Genomic DNA, 14,569 nt, shown 5'->3' with positions numbered 1-14,569 from the left:
ATGTCCATGCAGAAACTTGTACACAAATGTTCATAGCAGCATTTATAATAGTCCAAAAGTGAAAGAAAACAACTCAGATGTCCATCAATTGATGAGCGGATAAACAAAATGTGATACGTACATACAATGGAATATTATTCAGCCATAAAAAGGAATGGAGTCCTGATCTACTCTACAACAGGAGCCTTTTGGATATTCAGTGAACCGCTGATTCCTCAGAAACCGCTGGTACTGCAGGAAGATCTGCCAGAAGTTTAAGTTGGATTCAGAAGAGGACGTGGAGCGAAGAGTATCATTGCTGACGTTAGATAGATCTTTGCCTAAAATGGAGAATACGAGAAAGATGCTTACCTGTGTTTTATCGACTACACTAAAGCATTCAACTATGTGGATCACAACAAATTATGGATAACATCACAAAGAATGAGAACTCCAGAACACTTAGTTGTACTCCTGAGGAACCTGTACGTAGATTAAGAGGCAGTCATTCGAACAGAACAAGGGGATACTGTGGTGTTTAAAGGCAGGAAAGGTGTGTGTCAGGGTGTTATCCTTTCACCATACTTATTCAATCTGTATGCTGAGCAAATAATCCGAGAAGCTGGACTATATGAAGAAGTACGTGGCATCAGGATTGGAGGAAGACTCATTAACAATTTGCAATATGAAGATGACACAACCTTACTTGCTGAAAATGAAGAGGACTTGAAGCACTTACTAATAAATGTCAAAGACTACAGTCCTCAGTATGGATTACAGCTGAGGGTGAAAAAAAAAATTTTTTTTTTCTTTTGAAGGTGAAGAAACTGAAAATCCTCACAACTCGAATGATAAACAACATCATGATGAATGAAGAAGAAATTGATGTTGTAATTAAGAGTCCCACATAGGACTAATTCTAGTATGTACATGTAACACAGCTTTGGTCTTGTTGAACTGTGACTTCCTTCCCAGTAGTGCCACAATATTTGTGATGGCAGGAGGGTCTTTGAAACCCTGTACTAGTCTTTCTCCCTGGCACTGGGGTCTTCCTGCCAATGCACTCTGCCCTCTCCTGGTCCCCAATTGTTTATCTGATGCCCTGAACAGCGAACACTTCTCTGCTACTTCTGCCATTGACCCTAAAAAACCAAAAACCAAACCCTTTGCCATCAAGTCGATCCTGACTCATAGCAACCCTATAGGACAGAGTAGAACTGCCCCATAGAGTTTCCAAGGAGCGCCTGGTGGATTTGAACTGCTGACCTTTTGGTTAGCAGCTGTAGCACTTAACTGCTATGCCATTAGGTTTTCTGCCATTGCCCCTGCTGCTCCCCATCTCATGGCCTTGCACATCCATGGTAGACCTCACCCTTCACTGGACTCATTTACTTTGGATTTTCGGCCCTTTAATCTTGTCAACTTGACTCCAGGATTTTAAGTGTGGAGCCAGACAAAGCAATGAGAATCCAAGGAAAGGCTATTTTAATACCCACACATGCTGTGGCCCTGGCAGACAGGAAACCTAAGGAGAGAGTGAAGAATGGAATCAGGCAGGAAGCAGGTAAACTGAATCTAATCCAGTGGGAATGCATTGTTCTGGCATCTTCAACATTGGCCTTCCATCTTGTGTTCTAAGATGGCTGTTCCAGCTCTAGCAAGAAGGAAGCAGGAAAGGAGAGGAGGGCGTGTATCCGCTCCTGAAGGAACTTTTTAGACATTGCCTACTCCATTTCTACTTACTTCCTGCTGGCCAGACTTTGGTTACAGGGAAAGGGAGACATGCAGTCTTTATTCTGCATGGCTGTATGTCAACCAGGAGGTGGAGACTGATGATGAAAGGAGAGAAGGGGTGGTAGCAAAACTGCCCCAGAGAAGGTGCAGGCTCTATTCAGACAGAATTGGGGCACCACAAAAACACAGGGGATATGTGTATAAGGCCACCCCAGTTGCTGATTGCCATTTTGTTGTCAGGTGCTGTTGAATCACTTCCGACTCAAGACAACCTTATGTATAACAGAAGGAAACATTGCCCAGTCCTGTACTATCTTCACGATCATTGGTATATTTGAGTCCACTGTCGTGGCTATTGCATCAATCCATCTCATTGAGGGTTCTATTCATTTTCATTGGCCCTCTTCTTTACCAGATATGATGTCCTTTTCTAGCAACTGGCCTTCCCTGATAATGCATCCAAAGTAAACAAGTCAAAGTCTCACCACACTCGCTTCTAAGGAGGGTCCTAAATGGTTACCAGTGTATCACGAGAGTCAGACCCTAAGTCCAAGTCAAAAGTCTCCGGTTAATAAGCAACTTCAGTCCTATAGAAGGGAAACTCCAGTCAGCCTAGAAAGGTAAACTTGTTTTCTTAGTTGGCAAGAGTCTTTTAACACTAGGAAGGCTTAGAATTAAACAGAAACAATGAAGAAAATCAAACCATAAAAATTAATATTAGGACATTAATTTTAGAGAAAAAAACTACTGGGCATGTTTGGTATTTAAAGTCTTTGACATAAGCTAAAAATAGAACTACCATATGACCCAATATTACACTTGTAGGTATATGCCCAAAAGACTTGAAAGCAGGGAATCAAACAGAGACTTTGTGTTCATTGCAGCACTATTCACAATAGCCAAAAGGTGGAAACAACCTAAATGTCCATCAACAGAGGAATGGATAAACAAAATGTGGTACACACATACAGTGGAATACTACTCACCCCAGTAGAGGAAATGAAGTCTTAATACATTCTACAATATGGAAGGAGCTTGAAGATGCTATCTGCTGCCATCGAGTTAGTTGATTCCAACTCATAGCGATCCTACAGGACAGAGTAGAACTGCCCCATAGGGTTTCCAAGGAGCGCCTGGTGGATTCAAACTGCTGACTTTTTAGTTAACAGCTGTAGCTCTTAAACACTGCAACACCAGGGTTTCCTTTTTGAAGACATAATGCTGAGTGAAATAAGTTAGTAACAAAAGCACAAATATTGTCTGACCTCACTTATATAAAAAGATTAGAAAAGGCAAATGTTCAGAGACCAAAGTTTATCAGTGGTTACCAGTGGCAGGCAGGAAGGGAAAAAGCGGTGTCAATGGTGATTGAAAAATCCCATTGATTAAGAGTAGGGATGCACAGCCAATTATTGTAATTGCTGTCAATAAGTTATACACCTGTAAAAAGTTGAACTGGCAAAAGTTGTGTGATAGATATATTTATGACAATGACCGAAAAGAGAATAGCTGCTGAGGATGCTTATGTATAACCAAGAACCTCACGGGATTTGGTTCATTAGTTTCGAAGTTTAGGGTCATGGTGTCATGGGACATCCCAATTAATTGGCCTAATAACGTAGTTAGTGATTCTGTTCTACCTCCTAGTTCGTTGCACAGTGCCTGAGGTCTTAAAAGCTTGCAAGCAGCCACCCAAGTCAGGACAATTGGTCTCTATTTGCCTGGAGCAACAGAGGAAGAAGGAGAGTCAGGAACAGAAGGAGGAAATGGAATGTGTGCCTAACTGCCTCCATGAACAACTGCTTTCTTTGCCATGAGACCAGAAGAACTGGAGGGTGCCCAGCTACCATTACTGAACGTTCTGATCAAAGCTTCTATAGAAGAATCCTGATCAAAAAAGTGAAAATGCAGAACAGAATTTCAAATTCTCATGGACAGCAGACTTTTCTGCAGCCAAAGGGTCTGGGTGAAACCCTGAAATTATTGCCCTTAGAGAATCTTTAAAACTCACAGCAAGAATACCCCCTGAAGTCTTCATAAAACCAAACAATGGTTTAGCTTAAACTATTGAGTAAAAAATGTCTGCCTTGAGAATTACGCTCTTTTAAGAACTATCTATATGGGATCAAAGTGACAAGAGCGACTCAAAAGATTAGACAGGAACCTTAGGGGACAACGAGTTTATGTTAATGCGGGAAGACCAACTCAGAGAAGGAGGGTGAAAATGGTTGCACAACTCGCACTCAATGTCACTGAATTTTACCTGGAGGAATGGTTGAATTGGTGTATGTTTTGCTGTGTATAGTCTCGGTAACAACAAAATAAAAATTAAAAAAAAAATAGGTCTTTGAAATATTAAGAGAATTTGACATATTATAGTTACTTTTAGATTAGCCTTGTCATTCAGACTTAAATTATGGCATTGAGTAAATTGATTTTAGACCTGTGATTTTAAGTGGGAAAGGGTAAGAGCATTTTACTAAGTTTGTGCACAATATTGGAACAGTCAAGGACACTTGATATTCACTGTACTCAAAGCCTTTACTACGTTTAGGGGAGTGACTGAAGTACTTGAAAAGCTTTTGCTTTTTATGGCCATTTGAACTAATTTTAAAAAGATAACAAATTCCCCTATTTGCAGATGACATGATCCTATACATAGAAAATCTCAAAGATCTAATAAGATTTAGCAAATTGCCAGGGTACAAGATCAACACACAAAAATCAATTGGGTTCCTCTGCACTAACAAGGAGAACTCCAAAAGGGAAATCGAGAAAACAATACCATTTACAATAGCCCCCCAAAGAATACAATACCTGGGAATAAACCTAACCAGGGATGTAAAAGACTTGCACAAGGAAAACTATAAAACACTACTGCAAGAAACTAAAAGAGACCTACATAAATGGAAAAAAATTCCATGCTCATGAATTGGAAGACTTAACATTATGAAAATGTCAATACTACCCAAAGTAATTTATAGATATAATGCAATACTGATCCAAATTCCAACAGCATTCCTTAATGAAATGGAAAAATTAATCACCAACTTTATATGGAAAAGAAAGAGGCCCTGGATAAGTAAATCATTATTGAAGAAGAAGAACAAAGTAGAAGGCCTCACATTACCAGATCTTAGAACCTACTACACAGCCACAGTAATCAAAATAGCCTGGTACTGGTTCAATGACAGACATATAGACCAATGGAATAAAATTGAGAACCCGGAAGTAAATCCACCCATCTATGGGCAGCTGATCTTCAACAAAGGGTCAAAGTCCATTCAATGGGGAAGAAACAGTCTCTTTAAAAATGGTGCCAGCAAAATTTGATATCCATTTACAGAAAAATGAAACAGGATCTATACCTCACACCACCCAAAAAAACTAACTCAAAATGGACCAAAGACTTAGGTGGTCTTTTCTGTCATTTAGATGCTAAAGCTAAAACTATAAGCACCTGGAAGATAATATAGGAACAAAACTAGGGGACCTAATTTTTGGCTATCAAACACAACTACAAATACATGAACAACAGAAGAAAAATCAAATAACTGGGATCTCCTAAAAATTAAATACTTGTGCTCATCAAAAGCCTTTACCAAAAGAGTAAAAAGAGAATCTACAGACTGGGAAAAAATATTTGTCAAAGGCATATCTGATGAAATTCTAATCAACAGAAAGACAAACGGTCCAATCAAAAAATGGGCAAAGGACATGAACAGACACTTCACCAAGGAGGATACTCACGCGGCAAACAAACACATGAAGAGATGCTCGTGATCATTAGCCATCAACCAAAAAAACCAAACCTGTTGCTGTCAAATCAATTCCAACTCATAGCAGCCCTATAGGACACAGTAGAACTGCCCCACAGGGTTTCCAAGGAGTGCCTGGTGGATTCAAACTGCCAACCTTTTGGTTAGCAGCCAAACTCTTAACCACTATGCCACCTGGATTTCCCGTTAGCCATTAGAGAGATGCAAATCAAAAGTACAATAAGACACCACCTTACCCCTGTAAAAATGGCACTGATTAAAAAACAAACAAACAAACAAACAAAAACAGAAAACGACAAATGCTGGCAAAGTTGTGGTGAGATCGGAACTCATATGCTGCTGGGATTATAAAATGGTACAACCACCATGAAAAACTGTATGGTACTTCCTCAAAAAGTTAGAAATTGAAATACCTCATGATCCAGCAATCCTACTTCTAGGTATATATTCCAGAGATAGAAGAGCAGTGACATGAATAGACATATGCACACCTATGTTCATTGCAGCACTATTCACAGTAGCAAAAAACTAAGTGCCCATCAATGGATGAGTGGATAAACTAATTGTGGTACATACATACAATGGAATACTATAAAGAATAATGATAAGTCCACAAAACATTTCATAACATGGATGAATCTGGGGGATATTATGCTGAGTGAAATAAGCCAGTCACAAATATTGCACGGTCTCACTTTTATAAAAAGACAAGGATAGGCATACACACAGAAAGCGACATTCTTTGATGTTTACCAGGGATGGGAGGGGGAGGGCAGGGGAATCACTTTCTAGATAGTACCAAAAAAACCAAACACTTTGCCGTCGAGTAGATTCCAACTCATAGTGACCCTATGGAACAGAACAGAACTGCCCCATAGGGCTTCCAAGGAGCACCTGGTGGATTCAAACTGTTGACGTTTTGGTTAGCAGCCGTAGCACTTAACCGCTATGCCACCGGGGTTATCTTTCTAGATAGTAGACTGTTGTTATTTTTGATGATGGGAAAGGCAATACCCAATACAGGTGAAGTCTGTACAACTCAAGCAAAGTAAATGAAGACATGAAGAAGTACAGAAGAATAAGGGACAATTTCAGTAAATAGCATTCAATTTTGCAACAATAGTAATGACAACCAAAAAATATGTGTGGTTACACAGATATGTGATATGTGTATAGGAAGGCACGTGTGCGTATATGGTTGGAGCCCCGGTAGCACAGTAGTTAAGATCTCAGCTGCTAACTAAAAGTTTGATGGTTCAAATCCACCAGCTGCTCCTTGGAAACCCTGTGGGGTGGTCCTATAGGGTCACTATGAGTCAGAATCAACTCGATAGCACACAACAACAAGATATTAAAATGTGAAACTTAATACAGTCAATATTAATCTCAAAATCAAGAAACCACAAATGGCCTTTTTTTCATGAAAGCTGCTCTGAAAGACACCGAAAATCTCACATTGAAAGTTTTCCACTTTGAAGCTTGTCTTAGTTATTTAGTGCTGCTATACCAGAAATACCACAAGTGGATGGCTTTAACAAGACAAATTTATTATCTCACAGTCTACCAGGCTAGAAGTCCAAATTCAGGGCATCAGCTCCAGGGGAAGGCTTTCTCTGTCGGCTCTGGAGGAAGGTCCTTCTCATCAATCTTCCTCTGGACTAGGAGCTTCTCCGCACAGGAAACCCAGGTCCAAAGGATGCACTCTGCTCCCAAAGCTGCTTTCTTGGTGGTATGAGGTCCCTGCTCTGTACTTGCTTCCCTTTCCTCTTATTTCCTGTAAGATAAAAGGTGGTATAAGCCACATCCCAGGGAACTCCTTTTACATTGGATCAGGGATGCGACCTGAGTAAGGGTGTTACGTCCCACCCTAATCCTCTTTAACATAAAATTACAATCACAAAGTGGGACAACCGTATAATACTAGGAATTATGGCCTAGCCAAGTTGACACATATTTTTGGAGAGCACAATTCAATCCATGACAAAACTGCTTTTAGGTTTAGCCCACAAGGCGACTCACCCAAGGATCCTACCCTAACTGCATCTTCTCCACTACCTCCCTGTCAATCCTGCCACCCCTCACTGGTCTCGCCTCTCATCCCATGGAATTCCACGGGGATTTGATAGGTGCCCCATGGAAAATATAGCTTCCTGGTTAAAGTCCTTTAAGAAGACTGCTCTGTGAGATAATAGAACCTTTTCCTCTGAGCCTGACTGCTTCAGACACACCTATCAGTACCTGAAAGTCTGGTCAGTTGATCCAAGATGTGAGGGGAAGAAGAGCTTTTAAGGCACTTTAAGCCCCAGAGGAATCTCTGGATTGTGCAAATGGCTAACACATTTGGCTGCTAACTGAAAGGTTGGTGGTTCAAGTCCACTCGGAGGCACTTTGGAAGAAAGATGGGGTGGTCTGCTTCTGAAAAGTCAGCCATTGAAAACTCTGTAGAGCTCTGTTCTACTCTGACACACATGGGGTCACCATGACTTGGAATCGACTGGTAAACGCCCAGAGCTGAGAGCAGGGACCATACCTGTGACAGTCCCTTGGCAGATCTTTGCAGCTAAACTAAAAGGAATTAGTTATTGGTAAGTGCTTTTTAAGTGGAAAGGATGGTGAGGTTATGAAATCCCAGAAAAGTTTACAGATACATGACTAACTTGGGGTTGTTTTTTTGTTTGTCTTGTTTTTTTAACCGATCTATGTTCCTCTTATCATGTTTGATTTTTAGAATCTGGGACCATGCAATTTGTATTCAAAGAAAAGTCAGCAACAAAAGACGGGTGATCGGATCGTACCCCTGTCCTGTGACCAGCAGAAACGGGGTCAGCCCTCAGGCGGAGGCAGTGAAACAGGAATACCGTCCTTACTGACCCTACCTGAGCATTCTGAGGCTCACACAAGATTTGGATCAGTGGAGTTATTGTCATCACGGGTTTCCAGTAAGGCACAGGCTTTCTCAAAACCATGCGATTAAGCTGCGATAAAGCCCTTGGCTCCCCAGGGGAAACCTGATAGGGATCAGAGTCTTCCTGCCCTTTGCAATTTTCTCCGGCCCCTCCTTTCACTCTCTCTAACAGCCCCGTAGGATGATTTCTTTCTCCTCTGTATCTTCAATGCTTCCGCTGAAAAGACAGAGTCGATGGAAGTCTGTGTTTCTAGCTCTATGTACCCCAAATGCTAGCATCTACCATAGCAAGGGGACCCTCCTGCCCAGAGACACACACACCTAACATTGCAGCCTTGCAGCGGACTATGCCCGTGGGGAATACGAAGACCTGGAGTTTCAAGGTCACAGTGGAGTCTATGATCTTTAATCCACAGTTGATCTTTAGAGGTTCTTTGAATGCAAATTGTTTTTGTGCCTAGGAGAGTGGATCAAAATCGCATTTTCAGACAGGGTGTTGGAGGTGCCTCCCTGAGGCCCGACACTTCTCTGCCAGAACATCATTTCTTTGGGGTTAGGCATGGCATTCTCCTGGTGGGCAAATCTTCCCAGGACGGGCATACCCTGAGCATGAGTGAGGTCAGTGGTAAGGGGTTTGCTGGGCAGTAGACTCGCCTGAGTTTGCCGTCTGAACTCTGTGTGACCTCAGCCAAGCTTACACTCTGCAGCCTGGGTTTCTGTCCTATAACTGCGTTGTTGTTGTTAGCTGTCAGAGTTGGCCCCTGACTCATGGCCTCAGGCACAACGGAACAAAACACTGTCTGATCCTATGCCATCCCCATGATCAACTGGGGGTCAGACTGCTGCGGTTCATAGGGTTTTCACTGGCTGAGTTTTGGAAGTTGATCACCAGGCCTTTCTTCCTGGTCCATCTTAGTCTGAAAGCTCCTCTGAAACCTGTTCATCATCACAGCAACACGCAAGCCTCCGCTGACAGACAAGTGGTGGCTACACGTGAAGTGCATTGGCTGGGAATTGAACCTGGGTCTCCCACACAGAGGGTGAGAATTCTACCACTGAACCACCACTGCCCCTGTCTTCAATACCCAGCAGTCAATTCTCAGCCATCACTGTTGCGCTAGGTTCCCTCCTCTTCCTCTTTCCAGGTGGAGCATTGTCTAACAAGTCCACACAAGGACAATTTAATGGCATGTTAGATCCCATTAGTTATCTAAAGGACAGGTACCTTTTGTTTTGGCTGACTGACTTCTGTTGATTAGGGTATTTTACAACTCAACCAGGGTTCATATTAACTTATAGAAAACTGATAGCAATGAAAATGATTCTGTCTGATGGAAATGCAATTGAATTTTGACCTGTAGGAACACAAATAGTTTCTGTGTGGTAGAAAAATCAACCCTAAGGGACAGTTTTATAGTCCTGCAGAGCATGGATGTGATCTAACAATCTCTTTCCAGCATCCCTTTCATCAAGGGCTGTATCCTTTTGTTTCTTCTATACTTTTTGAACCAGCTTTACCATTCTGTTCATTTCCTTGTTAATGACCTCAATAAATCTTTGACAGAGGCTCATTTTACAAGACAGTCATGCTTTTGACTTTTTCAAAAAAAAGTATACATTGGCAAGGAAACCCTGGTGGTATAAAGGGTAAGTGCTACAGCTGCTAACCAAAGGGTCAGCAGTTCGAATCCATTAGCCACTCCTTGGAAAATCTGTGGGGCACTTCTACCCTGTCCTATAGGGTTGCTATGAGTTGCAATTGATTCAACAACAATGGGATTGGTTTTTTGATTTTATGTTGGTAAAGGCACCATTCTTTGTTTGTTCTTAGTCTGCCCCACAGGCCATGCCTTTTCCTCATCTCAGGTTTCTTCTTTCTTTGCGTATATGCTGATTCCAAAATTTATATCTCTCCAAGATGGACCTCCCCACCTATATATCTGTCCCCCTAACATCTCTGGCTCAAATGCCTTAGGTAGATAGGTAGGTAGGCCATCTCAGGTACAACAGAAATGAAACCTTGCCTACTCCTGTACCATCTTCACAATTGTTGATATTGCTTGAGTCCATTGTTGTGGTTGGAGCTCTGGTGGCACAGTAGTTAAGAGCTTGGCTGCTAAACAAACGGTCAGCAGTTTGAACCCACCAGCTGCTCCTTGGAAACCCTATGGGGCAGTTCTACTGTCCTAAAGGGTCGCTGTGAGTTGGAATGGACTCAATGGCAACAGGTTTATTGTTGTGTCCACTGTGTATTTTGAGTGCTTTCCAACCTTAGGGGGTTGATAGTTCAGCACTATATTGAACAATATTCCGTTGTGATCCTTAAGCCAATTTTTGGAAGTAGATCACCAGGCCTTCTTTCTTCCTAGCCTGTCTTAATCTGGAAGCTCCTCTGAGACCTGCGCACCATGGGCGACCCTGCTGGCATTTGAAATACCAGTGGCATAGCTTCCAGCATCATACCCATTGTCATCAATTACAACTCATAGTGACTCTATAGGACAGAACAGAGCTGCCCCATAGTGTTTCCAAGGCTACTGTAAACCCTTACAGAAGCAGACTGCCACATCTTTCTCCCGTGAAGTGGCTGGTGGGTTCAAAATGTCAACCTTTCAGTTAATAGCCAAGTACTTAACTGCTGCACTACCAGGGTTCCCTTCCAGCATCACAGCAACACGCAAATCACTACAGAATGACGAACTTACAAACAGGTAGTGGTGGACGTCTTACAAGCACTCCAAATTTGACTTGTCCAAAACTGAACTCCTGATGACCTCCTCAAGCCCAAACTCTCTTCTTCCCTGACTCAATGGCAATTTCATCTTGCTAGTTTTCTACCCAAAGACCTTGTCTCCTCTCCTTCATTCACACTTCACATCTCATGTGTCAGGGAATCCTCCTAGCTCTACCAGGACCCAATCACTTCTCACTATCTCCACCTCACCAACCTGGTCCAAGTGATCGCCATTCTCTCAACTATATTACTGCAATAGCCTTTCTCCTGGTCTCCCAGGTATCCTTGCCCCTTTGCGGTGATTGTCCTATTACCCTTCTGTTCAAGCCCTCCAGTGGCTTCTGATTTCACACAAAGTTAAACCCAAAGTCCTTTCAACAGCCTACAAACCCTTTATCCATTGTTCTCAGGTAGTAATGAACATCAGAAATTAACTGCAGAGTCCGCAACCCTGGCCATACCCCCAGAGATCCTGATGCAGTAGGTTTGGGGTGGGCCTGGTAGTCTGCATTCCTACTGAGTTTCCAGGTGATGCTGACATTGCTGGTCTTCGATCCATTCTCCTGAGTGGTTATCTATTACATCTGCGGCCCCCAAACAAACATACTTCTAGGCAGTAAAGCCCTTACACAGTCAAGCCCTTCCTCTTTAAGTATGGAGCGGGCACTGTGACTCACTTTAATCAATAAAAGGTACCAGAAGTAATTGTGCCATTAATGAGCCTAAGCCTTAAAAAGACTAGGAAGCCTCCACTTTTGTACTCCTTGGAGCTCTGAGCCACCAGATAAGTGGTCCAACTACCTGCTGTAGAGTTATGTGGAAAGACTGCACGGAAGTAAAAGTATCTCTATTTGCAGATGACATGATCTTATACACTGAAAACCCTAAGGAATCCTCAAGAAAACTTCTGAAACTAACAGAAGAGTTCAGCAGAGTATCAGGACACAAGATAAACATACAAAAACCAGTTGGATTCCTCTACACCAACAAAAAGAACATCAAAGAGGAAATCACCAAATCAATACCATTTACAGTAGCCCCCAAGAAGATAAAATACTTAAGAATAAATCTTACCAGAGATGTAAAAACTTATACAAAGAAAACTACAAAACACTTCTGCAAGAAACCAAAAGAGACTTGCATAAGTGGAAAAACATACCTTGCTCATGGATAGGAAGGCTTAGCATTGTAAAAATGTCTATTCTACCAAAAGCCATTTATATATACAATGCAATTCCAATCCAAATTCCCAGGACATTTTTTAATGAGATGGAGAAACAAATCACCAATTTCATATGGAAGGGAAAGAGGCTCAGATAAGTAAAGCATTACTGAAAAAGAAGAACAAAGTGGGAGGCCTTACTCTACCTAATTTTAGAACCTATTATACTGCCGCAGTAGTCAAAACAGCCTTGTACTGGTACAACAACAGATACGTAGACCAATGGAACAGAATTAAGAATTCAGACATAAATCCATCCACATATGAACAATTGATATTTGACAAAGTCCCCAAATCAGTTAAATGGGGAAATGACCGTCTTTTTAACAAATGGTGCTGGCATAACTGGATATTCATCTGTAAAAAAAATGAAACAAGACCCAAACCTCACACCATGCACAAAAAACGAGCTCAAAATGGATCAAAGACCTAAATATAAAATCTAAAACAATAAAGATCATGGAGGAAAAAATAGGGACAACGTTAGGGGCTCTTATACATGGCATAAACAGTATACAAAACATTATTAAGAATGCAGAAGAAAAACAAGATAACTGGGAGCTCCGAAAAATCAAACACCTATGCTCATCCAAAGATTTCACCAAAAGAGTAAAAAGACCACCAACAGACTGGGAAAAAGTTATTGGCTATGACATTTACGATCAGAGCCTGATCTCTAAAATCTACATGAGACTGCAAAAACTCAACTGCAAAAAGACAAATAACCCAATTAAAAAATGTGCAAAAGATATGAATAGGCACTTCACTAAAGAAGACATTCAGGTAGCTAACAGATACATGAGGAAACATTCACGATCATTAGCCATTAGACAAAAGCAGATCAAAACTGCAATGAGATTTCATCTCACTCCAACAAGGCTGGCATTAATCCAAAAAACACAAAATAATAAATGTTGGAGAGGCTGTGGAGAGATTGGAACACTTCTACGCTGCTGGTGGGAATGTCAATGGTACAACCACTTTGGAAATCGATTTGGCCCTTCCTTAAAAAGCTAGAAATAGAACTACCATACGATCCAGCAATCCCACTCCTCGGAATAGAGAAATAAGAGCCTTTACACAAGCAGATATATGCACACCCATGCTTATTGCAGCACCGTTTACAACAGCAAAAAGATGGAAGCAACCAAGGTCCCCATCAACAGATGAATGGATAAATAAGTTATGGTATAATCACACAAGGGAATACTATGCATCGAAAAAGAACAGTGAGGAATCTGTGAAACATTTCATAACATGGAGGAACCTGGAAGGCATTATGCTGAGTGAAATTAGTCAGTTGCAAAAGGACAAATACTGTATAAGACCACTATTATAAGAACTTGAGAAATAGTTTAAACTGAGAAGAAAACATTCTTTTGTGGTTACAGAGGGGGGAGGGGGGTGGGAGAGGGGTATTCACTAATTAGATAGTAGATAAGAACTATTTTAGGTAAAGGGAAAGAGCATACAGTACAGGGGAGGTCAGCACAATTGGACTAAACCAAAAGCAAAGAAGTTTCCTGAATAAACTGAATGCTTCGAAGGGCAGCGTAGCAGGGGAAGGGGTTTGGGGACCATGGTTTCAGGGGACATCTAAGTCAATTGGCATAATAAAATCTATTGAGAAAACATTCTGCATCCTACTTTGAAGAGTGGAGTCTAGGGTCTTAAACGCTAGCAAGCAGCCATCTAAGATGCACCAGTTGGTCTCAACCCACATGGATCAAAGGAGAATGAAGAACACCAAAGACACAAGGTAACTACGAGGCCAAGAGACAGAAAGGGCCACATGAACCAGAGACTACATCATCCTGAGACCAGAAGAACTAGATGGTGCCTGGCTACAACTGATGACTGCCCTGACAGGGAACACAACAGAGAACCCCTGAGGGAGCAGGAAAGCAGTGGGATGCAGACCCCAAATTCTCATAAAAAGACCAGATTTAATGGTCTGAATGAGACTGGAAGGACCCCAGTGGTCATGGCCCCCAGGCCTTCTGTTGGCCCAGGACAGGAACCATTCCCAAAACCAACTCTTCAGACATGGATTGGACTGGACAATGGGTTGGAGAGGGATGCTGGTGAGGAGTGAGCTTCTTGGATCAGATGGACACTTGAGACTTTGTTGGCATCTCCTGCCTGGAGGGGAGATGAGAGAGTAGAGGGGGTTAGAAGCTGGCGAAATGGACACGAAAAGAGAGAGTGGAGGGAGA

The 14,569-nt window shown here is 41.9% G+C and overlaps 1 long non-coding RNA gene across 2 annotated transcripts in view; it reads right to left on the bottom strand.

Moving 5' to 3' along the window:
* Positions 1-258: 258 nt before the first annotated feature.
* LOC126062113 (uncharacterized) overlaps positions 259-14,569 on the bottom strand; it is a 42,008-nt gene continuing 27,697 nt past the window's right edge. The window contains exons 2-3 of one of the 2 annotated variants that reach the window (XR_007513978.1): positions 7,057-7,266; positions 259-320 (exon numbers count right to left, since the gene is read on the bottom strand). This is a non-coding gene — a long non-coding RNA (uncharacterized LOC126062113). Of the gene's footprint in view, positions 321-7,024; positions 7,267-14,569 lie in introns of those variants that run through there. The other variant, XR_007513979.1, reaches the window with a different exon arrangement.

The sequence above is a fragment of the Elephas maximus genome, chromosome 2, assembly GCF_024166365.1.
Source record: "Elephas maximus indicus isolate mEleMax1 chromosome 2, mEleMax1 primary haplotype, whole genome shotgun sequence".
NCBI lineage: Eukaryota > Metazoa > Chordata > Mammalia > Proboscidea > Elephantidae > Elephas > Elephas maximus.
The sequence above is the reverse complement of the archived record's forward strand: the minus strand, read 5'-3'. Positions and strand labels throughout refer to the sequence as shown.